The sequence below is a fragment of the Lagenorhynchus albirostris genome, chromosome 9, assembly GCF_949774975.1.
Source record: "Lagenorhynchus albirostris chromosome 9, mLagAlb1.1, whole genome shotgun sequence".
In the NCBI taxonomy this organism is placed as follows: domain Eukaryota; kingdom Metazoa; phylum Chordata; class Mammalia; order Artiodactyla; family Delphinidae; genus Lagenorhynchus; species Lagenorhynchus albirostris.
In genome coordinates, this window is record NC_083103.1 from 50085858 (window position 1) to 50098414 (window position 12557).

A 12557-nucleotide genomic window follows, 5' to 3' on the forward strand; every position below is an offset into this window, starting at 1 on the left:
TGACCCGTAAGTTTGCTTAATGAATCTGTGATTGCATTTCTCTGTGGAAATATCTTCATTGGTACAAATTTTTAGGTAACACCTATAAGTCATATCATAGGATATGTGTCTTTCGCTTTCTCACTTACTACCAGTTGCTGATTACCTCTGGACTCATCTATGGTGCTTCAAATGTCATTGTTTCATTTTTTTCCGTGGCTAATACTTCCATCTTTACATGTACCAGTTCTTCTTTGTCCACTCATCTCTTGATGGACTTTTTGGTTGCTTCCATGTCTTGGCTATTGTAATACTGCTGCAGTGCAGTTTTGCTTGCCTGTGTCTTTCCAATTCTGTCTTCTTAGGTTATAGGCCAGGGAGTGGGCCTGCTGGATCATATAGTAGCTCAATGTTTACCTTTTTTTTTTTTTAAATATATTTTATTTATTTATTTATTTTTGGCTGCATTGGGTCTTTGTTGCTTTGCGCAGGCTTCCTCTAGTTGCAGCGAGCAGGGGCTACTCTTCGTTGCGGTGCGCGGGCGTCTCATTGCGGTGGCTTCTTGTTGCGGAGTGCAGGCTTCAGTAGTTGTGGCACGTGGGCTCAATAGTTGTGGCTCACGGGCTCCAGAGCGCAGGCTCAGCAGTTGTGGCACACGGGCCCAGCCGCTCCGCGGCATGTGGGATCCTTCCGGACCAGGGCTCGAACCCGTGTCCCCTGCATTGGCAGGCGGATTCTTAACCACTGTGCCACCAGGGAAGTCCCAATGTTTACCTTTTAAAGGCACTTCCATTCTGTTCCCATTAGTGGCTCTTACCAGGTTACATCCCACTTCAAATTGAGGGTATGCATTTCTCCACAACCTCTTCAGCATTGATCATTTGTAGTTTCTTTGCTGATGGTTATTCTGAGTGGTGTAAGCTGATATCTCTTTGTGGTTGGATTTGCATGTGTCTCATAATCCTTTGAAATTGAGCTTTCAGGCATGTCCTTTAATTTTTCAAACTGTTATTACAGCTTACTTCTTCAAATTGTTTTCTTGAAATATGTGCCACATTTTGAAATTCTTTGGCCTTTAACTGCATCAAGACAGTTTGAGTGCAGGTTTCATTTACAGCCCTGAAGTACTTGTCCATATGAAGTGACCATTAGCACAGATTTCAAAGGTGCTGTTGCAGGTATTGGCCAGAGGTCGGCAGCATTTCTACGGTCCCCACTCTGGTACCTAGGGAAACAGACATTCCTGCCAGTGGTGTTCGTCACTTATAAATTAGAGTGCAATGTACCCTGATAAACCCCCAAAAGCTTATGTCTCCTTACTTATGTTTGTTTTTTAAATTTAATTCATATTTTTTAGGGACTAATATTCCATTGTGTCCATGGACCTCTTCTTTGTGCATTTCTCTGTTGATGAACATTTTCGTTGCTTCCAAGTGTTGGCTATGGTAAATATTGCTGGAGTGCAGTATTGCCAGCCTGTGACTTGATTCTCCTTTTCTCAGGTGATGGGCCCAGCAGTGGGTTTGCTTCATTGACTGGTAGCTCAATGTTTACCTTTTCAAAGCACCCCCATTGTGTTTTCATTAGTGGCTCTTACCTTGTCCCAATTAGTACCGAGGGTACGCATTTCTCCACAATCCCTTCAGCATTTATTGTTTGCAGAATGTTTGCTCGTGGCTATTCTGACTGGTGTGAGCTGATAGGTTTTTGTAATTTGTATTTGCATGTCCTTAATAATTCCTAATGTTCAGCATCTTTCCACACCTTTCTCTTTAATTTAGGGGAAAAAAAAGAAAAATGTGTGAGTACAATATATCTCCTGAAATTGTCTTCTTAGAAGGTTTCCCTCTTTTGAATTTTGTGGTCGATTTTCGACCCCAGGATTTTTTTGAGAGCAGGTGTCATTTACAGGCCTGCAATGATTGTGAATATTTAGTGACCATTAACACAGGGTTTAAAGCTGCTGTTGTGGGAAACGGCCACAAGCGGCAGCATTTCTCCATTCCCAAATCTGGTTACTAGGGCAGCAGAGCCTTTCTGGAAGTCGTGTTCCTAGATTGTAAATTAGAATGGAATGTGCCAGGAAAAAACCCTGAAGTTTATGTCTCATTACTTATTGTTCCTTGTTTTAATTGTTTTAATCAGGGTAATGATTAGAATACAGTTTGTCCTAGGTGTACATAATCTGGTTCATTTGTACATCATATATATCTACTCATGTACAGATCCTTTTCCCATGTAAAAGATAATAGAGTGTTTTGTAGAACTCCCTTGCTATGTGCTCGGTCTTTTTGATATATGTACTTAATCTGTATTTGTATAGGTATGGTAAACCTAATCTTAATTTATCCATTGCCACCTTTTCCTTTTAGTTATGCATAGTTTGTTTTTTAAGTCTTTGTGTGTCTTTCTCTGTGGAAATATGTCCATTTTTGTCAGTTGATAGGTAACACCTATAAGTGATATCATAGGATATCTGTCTTTTGCTTACCAACTTACCTCATGTTCTGTGATTATCTCTAGGCTCATCTATGGTGCCTCAAAGAGCAGTGTTTCATTGTTTTCCATGGCTAATATTCCATTGTGTACATGGACCACTTCCTCTTTATCCATTCATCTGTTGATGGACATTTAGGTTGCTTCCATGTCTTGGCTATTGTGAATAAGGCTGCAGTGCAGATTTTTCAGCCTTTGTCTTCTGGATTCTGGTCTTGTCACGTGAGAGGCCCAGCGGTGAGCCTGCTGCATCGAATGGTAGCTCAATTTTTACTTTTAAATGCAGCTCCTTTCTGTTCTCTTTATTGGCTGTTACCACTTTACATCTCACCAGCAAGAGTGTTGAGTAGACATTTTTTGGTATTCCATAGGTATTTTGTGATTATATATTTCATTTGTGTTAGTACATGTCTGTTAACCCCCATACCCTAATTCATTCATTCCTTACACCTTTCCATTTGGTTAAAAATAATTTTGTTTTCTTAATCCATGCGTGTCCTTCTCTAGGAAATATGTTCGTGGGTATCAATTTTTAGGTAACACCTATAAGTGATGTCATAGGATATCTGTCTTTCGGTTTCTTTCTTACTTCAAGTTGGATGATTATGTCTAGGTCCTTCTATGGTGGTACAAACGGCACTGTTTTATTCTTTCCATGGCTAATAATATTCCATTGTGTACCTGGACCACTTCTTCCTTGTGCATTCATCTGTTGATGGACATTTTGGTTGCTTCCAAGTCTTGGCTATGGTAAATATTGCTGTAGTGCAGGATTCCCAGCCTGTGTCTTTTTGACTCTTGTGTTCTCGGGTGATAGGCCCAGCAGTTGAGCTATCAGATCATTTGGTAGCTCAATTTTTTATTTTAAACGCACCGCCATTCTCTTCTCACTACTGGCTGTTACCAGTTTACGTCCCACCAGCAGATAGAGGGTACACAGTTCTCTAAAAGCTTTTCAGCATTAATTCTTTGTAGACTAGTTTGCTGATGTTCATTCTGACGGCTCTGAGGTGAACGTTTTTGTAGATTGGATTTGCATGGCTTTATTAGTTCCTGATATTGAGCATTTCTCCATGCATTTTTTTTAAACAAAAAGAAAGAAAAGACAAAATGTGCATAAAATATGCCTCTTGCTATTGTCTTTTTGAAATGTTGACGTCTTTTGAATTTTCTGGTCGATTTACGACCCCAGGATTTTGTCTGAGGCCCGGTGTCCTTTACAGTCCTGCAAATATTTTCAATATTCAGTGACCGTTAATGCTGGGTTTAAAGCTGCTGTTTTGGGAAACGGCCACAAGGAGGCAGCATTTCTCCTTTACCAAATCTGGTTACTAGGGCAACAGAGCCTTAATGAAAGTCGTGTTCTAGGTTGTAAATTAGAATGGAATGTGCAAGGAAATGCCCTTTAAGTTTATGTCTCATTACTTCTTGTTCGTTTTTTTTTTTTTTTTTTTTTTTTGCCGTTTGCGGGCCTCTCACTGTTGTGGCCTCTCTCGTTGCGGAGCACAGGCTCCAGACATGCAGGCTCAGCGGCCATGGCTCACGAGCCCAGCCGCTCCGCGGCATGTGGGATCCTCTCGGACCGGGGCATGAACCCGTGTCCCTGCATTGGCAGGCACACCCTCAACCAGTGCACCACCAGGGAAGCCCACTTGTTTGTATTTTTAATTTAATTTTTATTTTTTATCACAGCAAATTTGATTACAGTGTTTTGTTTGTTCAAGGCATGCAAAATGTGGTTCTTTCTCACATGTACATATATATCTATTCTTCTTCAGATCCTTTTACCAGACTACACCACGTTGAGTGGTCTTCTCTTGGTGTTCCGTAGGTCTTTGGTGATTATATATTTCACATGTGTTTGTATATCTCTGTTAACTCCAATATCATAATGTATCCAATCCTCACACTTTACCATTTGGTGAACCATAAGTTTGTTTAATGAATCTGTGATTGCCTTTCTGTGTGGAAATATCTTCATTGGTATCAATAATTAGGAAACACCTATAAGTCATATCATAGGATATGTGTCTTTCGCTTTCTCACTTACTACCAGTTGCATGATCACCTCTAGACTCATCTATGGTGCTGCAAATGTCATTGCTTCATTTTTTTCCTTGGCTAATATTCCATCTTTACATGTACCAGTTCTTCTTTGTCCACTCATCTCTTGATGGACTTTTTGGTTGCTTCCATGTCTTGGCTATTGTAATTCTGCTGCAGTGCAGTTTTGCTTGCCTATGTCTTTCCAATTCTGTCTTCTTAGGTTGTAGGCTGAGGAGTAGGCCTGCTGGATCATACAGTAGCTCAATGTTTACCTTTTAAAGGCACCTCCATTCTGTTCCCATTATTGGCTCTTGCCAGGTTACGTCCCACTTCAAATCGAAGATATGCATTTCTACACAACCTCTTCAGCATTGATCGTTTGTAGTTTCTTTGCTGATAGTAATTCTGAGTGGTGTGAGCTGATACCTCATTGTGGTTGGATTTGCATACGTCTCATAGTCCTTTGAAATTGAGCTTTCAGGCATGTCCTTTTATTTTTCAAACTGTTATTACAGCTTACTTCTTCAAATTGTTTTCTTCAAATATGTGCCACATTTTGAAAGTTTTTGGCCTTTACCTGCATGAAGATATTTTGAGGGCAGGTTTCATTTACAACCATGCAGTACTTGTGCATATGAAGTGACCATTAGCACAGGTTTCAAAGGTGCTGTTGCAGGTATTGGCCAGAGGTCGGCAGCATTTCTACGGTCCCCACTCTGGTACCTAGGGAAACGTGCTAAGTGATATCTGGAGAGTGGGAGAGGATTAATAAATACCCTAACCCTAAAGCGTACCCTAACACTAACCCTATTCCTAACCCATACACTAAGCTTAACCGAAACGCGAACTGTAACCCTTACCCTAACCCTATCCTGTACTCTAACCCTAACGCATAACCGTACCCTAACCAGTAGCCTAAACAGTACCTGTTCCATAACCCTAACCCAACCCTGTTACCTTAACAAGTACACTAACCCTAAGCCGTACACTAACACTAACCCATACAGTAAGACGTACCCTAACCCTAACACGTAGCCATAACCTAAACTGTACCCTAACCCTCTCCTGTACCCTAACCCTAACCATAAACTGTACTCTAACCCATACCCTAATCCTAACCCGTACCCTAACACTAACCGGTACACTAACCCATACTCTAACCTTAAACCGTAACCATACCACAAAATGTACCCTAAACCTAACCCGTACCGTAATGCTAAACTTAACTCTAAACCATACTCTAACCTGTACCCTAATCCTAACCCATACCCTAACACTACACCATACACGAACGCGGACACTAACCCTAAACTCTAGCCATACCCTAAACTGTACCCTAAACCTAAACTGTACCATACCACTAATCCTTACCCTATCCTGTACCATAAACCATTCCCTAATCCTAACCCATACACTAACACTGACCCATACGCTAACACGTACCCTAAACCTAACCCGTTACCATACACTAAACTGTACCCTAAACCATACATGTTCCCTAATCCAATCCCTAACCCTAACCCTTACCCTAAGCCTTAGCCTAACACGTACCCTTATCCTAACCCGTACATTAACACTAACCCGTAACCTAACATGAACCGTAATCCTAACCCGTTGTCGTACCCTAACCTGTACCCTAACCGTACCCATTCCCAATCCCTAAACCTAACCATTACCCTAAGCCTAACCATAACCCGTACCCTAAAACTAACCTGTACACTAACACAAAACCATACCCAAACCCGTATCCTAACCACAATCCGTTGTGGTACCCCAACCTGTAAACTAAAACGTACCCGTTCCCTAACCCTACCCGTAATCCTAACACTAACCCTTACTCTAACCCATAACCTAACCTGTACATTAACACTAACCCGTACCCTAAAAGGTACCCTAACCCTAACTCGTTGTCATACCATAACTGGTACCCTAAACCGTCCCTGTATGCTAAACCTAACCCTAATCCTAACCCTAACCTTAACACTTAACCTTACCCTAAGCCTTACCCTAACCCGTACCCTAATCCTAACCTGTACACTAACATTAACCTGTACCCTAAACCGAAACCATTGTCGTACCCTAACCTGTATCCTAAACCATATATTTTCCCTAACCCTAAACCTAACCCTAACCCTAATCCTTACTCTAAGCCTTACCCTAACAGGTACCCTAACTCTAACACGTTTTCATACCCTAATCTGTTCCCTAAACTGTACCCGTTCCATATCCCTAACCATAACCCTAACTCTAACCCTAAGCCTTACACTAAACCGTACCCTAATCCGAACCCATACACTAACAATAACCCGGACCCTAACACGTACCCTAACATTTTGTCATACCCTAACCTGTACCCTAAATCGTACCTGATCCCTAATTGTAACCCTAACCCTAACCCTTACCCTAAGCCTTACCATAACCCATAACCTAATCCTAAACCATACATTAACACTAACCCATACCCTAACACGTACCCTAACCCTAAACCATTGTCGTACCCTAAAATGTATGCTAAACCTTTCCCTAACTATAACCCTAACTCTAACCCTAACACTTACCCTAAGCCTTACACTAAACCGTACCCTAATCCTAACCTGTATGCTAACACTAAACCATACCCTAACACGTACCCTAACCCTAAAGCGTTGTCGTACCCTAAAATATACCATAAACTACCCGATCCCTAACCTATACCTAACCCTAACTGTATCTCTAACCCTTACCCTAAGCCTTACCAAACCCATACAATAATCCTAAACTGTACACTAACAATAACCCGTACCCTAACACGTACCCTAAATCTAACCCATTGTACACTAACCTGTACCCTAAACTGTACCCGTACCCTAATCCTAAACTTAACCCAAACCCTACACCTTACCCTAAGCCTTACCCTAAAGTGTACCCTAATCCTAACCCATACACTAACACTAACCAGGACCCTATATGAACCCTAAACCTAACCCTTTGTCGTACCCTAACCTGTACCCTAAACCATAGCCGTACCCTAACACAAAACCTAACCCTTACCCTAAACCTTACCCTAACCCTTACGCTAATCCTAGCCCAGACAATAACACTAACCCATACCCTAACACGTACCCTAAAACTAACCTGTTTCTGTACCCTAAACTGTACCCTAAACCGTACCCGTTCCCTAACCCTAACCCTTACTGAAATACTTACACTAACCCGTAACCTAATACTAACCCGTATGCTAAACTTAACCCATACATTAACACTAAACCTTTCCCTAACACGTACCCTAACCCATTGTCGAACCCTAACCTGTAACCTAAACCGTACCAGTTCCCTAACCCTAACCCAAACTGTAACACGTAGCCTAAGCCTTACCCTAACACGTATCCTAATCCTAACCCATACACTAACACTAACCCGTACCCTATCACGTACCCCAACCACAATTCGCTATTGTGCCCTAACCTGTAACCTAAAATGAACCCATTCACTAAAACTAACCATAACCCTAAACCTAACCCTTACCCTAACACGTACATTAACACTAACACATACAGTAACGTACCCTAACCCTAACTCATGGTTGTACCATAACCTGTACCCTAAACGGTACGTGTAAGCTAACCCTAACGCTAATCCTAACCCTAACCCTTACCCTAACCGGTACCCTAATGCTAACCCATACACTAATACTAACCCTTACGCTAACACGTACATTAACCCTAACTCGTTGTTGTACACTAACGTGTACCCTAAAATGTACTCGTTCCCTAACCCTAACCCTTACCCGAAGCCTTACCCAAACACGTACTCTCATCCTAACCCAGACACTAACACTAACCCGTACCCTAACATGTATGCTAACCCTAAACTGTTGCATACCCTAACCTGTACCCTAAACCATACCCATTCCCTAGCGCTAAACCTAACACTTACCTGAAGCATTAACCTAACCCATACCCTAATCCTAAACTTTACACTAACACTAAGCCGTACAATAACACGTACGCTAACCCTAAACAGTTGTCGTACCCTAAACTGTACCCTAAACCGTACCCGTTCCATAACCCTAACCATAACCCTAAACCTTACCCGAAGCCTTACCCTAAACTGAACCCTAATCCTATCCCGGACACTAACACTAACCCATACCCTAACACGTACGCTAACACTGAACCGTTGTTGGACCCAAACCTGTACGCTAAACCGTACCCGTTCCCTAGCCCTAACCCTAACACTAACCCTAACCCTAACCCTAACCCTAACCCTAACACAAACCCTAACCCTTACCCTTACCCGAAGCCTTAAACTAACCTGTACCATAATCCTAACCCGAACACTAACACTAACCCGTACCATAACACATACGCTAACACTAAACTGTTGTCGTACCCTAACCTGTACCTTAAACCGTCCCTGTTCCCTAACCATAAACCTAACCCTAACCCTAAACCTTACCCGAAGCCTTACCCTAAACGTAACCCGTACACTAACACTAACCAGTACCCTAACACGTATGCTAATCTTAAACCGTTGGCCTACCCTACCCTGTACCCTTAACCGTCCCACTTCCCTAAACCTAACCCTAACCCTAAAACTTAACTGAAGCCTTTGCCTAACTTGTATGCTAATCCTAACCCGTACACTAACACATACGCTAACCCTAAAACATTTTTGTATCCTAATCTGTACACTAAACCATCCCCCTTCCGTAAACCTAACCCTAACCCTAAACCTAACACTTACCGAAGCCTTACCCTAACCTGTACCATAATCCTAACCCACACACTAACACGAACACGTACTTTAACACATACGCTAAGCCTAAATCATTGTCATAAACTAACCTGTACACTAAACTTTCCTTGTTCCTTAACACTAACCCTAACCCTTACCCGAAGCCTTACCCTAACCGGTCACCTAATCCTAACCCGTACACTAACACTAACCCATACTCTAACACGTACGCTCACCCTAAACAATTGTCATACCCTAACCTGTACCCTAAACTGTCCCCATCTCCTAACCCTAAACCTTACCCGAAGACTTACCCTAACACGTCCCCTAATCCTAACCTGTACGCTAACACTAACCTGTACCCTAACACGTACGCTCACCCTAAACCATTGTCGTACACTAACCTGTACCCTAAACGGTCCCCGTCCCCATCCCCTAACCCTAACCCTTACCCGAAGACTTACCCTAACTCGTCCCCTAATCCTAACACGTACGCTAACACTAACCCGTACCCTAACACGTACGCTCACCCTAAACTTTTGTCGTACCCTAAAGTGTACCCTAAACCATCCCCGTCCCCTAACTCTAACATTAAACCTAACCCTAACCGTTACCCGAAGCCTTACCCTAATCCGTCCCCTAATCCAAACCCGTACGCTAACACTAAACCATGCCGTAACACGTAGGCTCACCCTAAACCATTGTAGTACCATAACATGTACCCTAAACTGTCCCCGTCTCCTAACCCTAACCCTAACCCTTACCTGAAGCTTTACCCAAACCCGTCCCCTAATCCTAACCAGTACGCTAACACTAACCCATACCCTAACACGTATGCTCACCCTAAATCGTTGTCGTACCCTAACCTGTACCCTAAATCGTCCCCTAACCCTAACCCTAACCCTTACCTGAATCCTTACCCTTACCTGTCCCCTAATCCTAACCCGTACGCTAATACTAACCCATTCACTAACACGTACGCTCACCCTAAAAACTTGTCGTACCCTAACCAGGACGCTAAACTGTCCCCGACCCCTAACCCTAACCCTAACCCTAAACCTAACCATTACCTGAAGCCTTACACTAACCGGTCCCCAATCCTAACACGTACACTAACACTAACCCGAACCCTAACACGTACGCTCACCCTAAAATTTGTCATACCCTAACCTGTACCGTAAACCATCCGGGTCCCCTCACCCTAACCCTAATCATTACCCGAAGACTTACCCTAAACCGTCCCCAATCCTAAAACGTACACTAACACTAACCTGTACCCTAACACGTACACTCACCCTAACCCATTGTCGTACCGTAACCTGTACCCTAAACCATCCCCATCCCTGTCCCCTAACCCTAACACTAACCCTTACCCGAAGACTTACACTAACCAGGCCCCTAATGCTAACCCGTACGTTAACACTAACCTGTACCCTAACACATACGCTCACCCTGTACCGTTGTTGTACCCTAACCTATACCCTAAACTGTCCCCGACCCCTAACCCTAACCGTAGCCCTAACACTTACCAGAAGCCTTACCCGATCCCGTCACCTATTCCTAACCTGTATGCTAACACTAAACCATAACCTAACACGTACGCTCACCCTAAACCGTTGTCATACACTAACCTGTACCCAAAACCGTCCTCCTCCCCTAAACCTAACCCTTACACGAAGCCTTACCCTAACCTTTCCCCTAATCCTAATCCATACGCTAACACTAACCCATACCCTAACACGTACACTCACATTAAACCGTTGTCGTACCCTAACCTGTACCCTAAACCATCCCTGTCCTGTAACCCTAGCCCTAAGCCTAAGCCTTACCCGAAGCCTTACCCTAACCCATCGCCTTATCCTGACCCGTACGCTAACACTAACACGAACCCTAACACGTACGCTCACGCTAAACACTTGTAGAACCCTAACCTGTACCCTAAACAGTCCCTGTCTCTGTCCCCTAATCCTAACTTTAACCCTAACCCTTACCCGAAGCCTTACCGTAACCCGTCCCCTAATCCTAACCCGTACGCTAACAATAAGCCATACCCTAACACGTACCCTCACCCTAAACCGTTGTCATACCCTAACCTGTACCCTAAGCCGTCCCCTAACCCTAACACACACCCTAACCCTAACCATAACCCGAAGCCTTACCCTAACCCGTCCCCTAATCCTAAACCGTACGCTAACACTAACCCATACCCTAACACGTATGCTCACCCTAAACCGTTGTCGTACCCTAACCTGTACCCTAAACCGTCCCAGTCCCCATCCCCTAACCCTAACCCTAACCCTAACCCTTACCCAAAGCCTTACCCTAACCCGTCCCCTAATCCTAACCCATAGGCTAACACTAACCCATACCCTAAAACATAGGCTTACCCTAAACCGTTGTCGTACCCTAACCTATACCCTAAACCGTCCCCGTCCCCTAACCTTAACCCTAACCCTAACCCTAGACCTAACCCTTACCCAAAGCCTTACCCTAACCCGGCCCCTAATTCTAACCCGTATGCTAACATTGTCACGTACCCTAACACATATGCTCACACTAAACCATTGTCGTACCCTAACCTGTACCCTAAACCGTCCCCGTCCCCTAACCTTAACCCTAACCCTAACCCTAACCCTTACCCGAATCCTTACCCTAACTCGTCCCCTAATCCTTACCCGTACGCTAATACTAACCCATACCCTAACATGTACACTCACCCCAAATCGTTGTCGTACCCTAACCTGTACCCTGAACTGTCCCCGTCCCCTAACCCTAATCCTAATCCTAAACCTTACCCGAAGCCTTACTCTAACCCGTCCCCTAATCCTAACCCGTACGCTGACACTAACCCATACCCTAACACGTACGCTCACCCTAAACCGTTGTCGTACCCTAACCTGTACCCTGAACCGTGCCCGTCCCCTAACCCTAACCCTAAACAGTACCCTAAACCATCCCCGTCCCCTAACTTTAACCCTAACACAAACCCTAACCCTTACCCGAAGCCTTACCCTAACCCGTCCCCTAATCCTAACCTGCACGGTAACATTAACCCGTACCGTAACACGTACGCTCACCCTAAACCGTTGTCGTACCCTAACCTGTACCCTAAACCGTCCCCGTCTGCTAAACCTAACCTTAACCCTAACCCTAACCCTTACCCGAAACCTTACCCTAACCCGTCCCCTAATCCTAACCTGTACGCTAACACTACCCGTACCCTAACACCTATGCTCACCCTAAACAGTTGTCGTACCCTAACCTGTACCCTAAACCATCCCCGTCCGCTAACCCTGACCCTTACCCGAAGGCGTACCCTA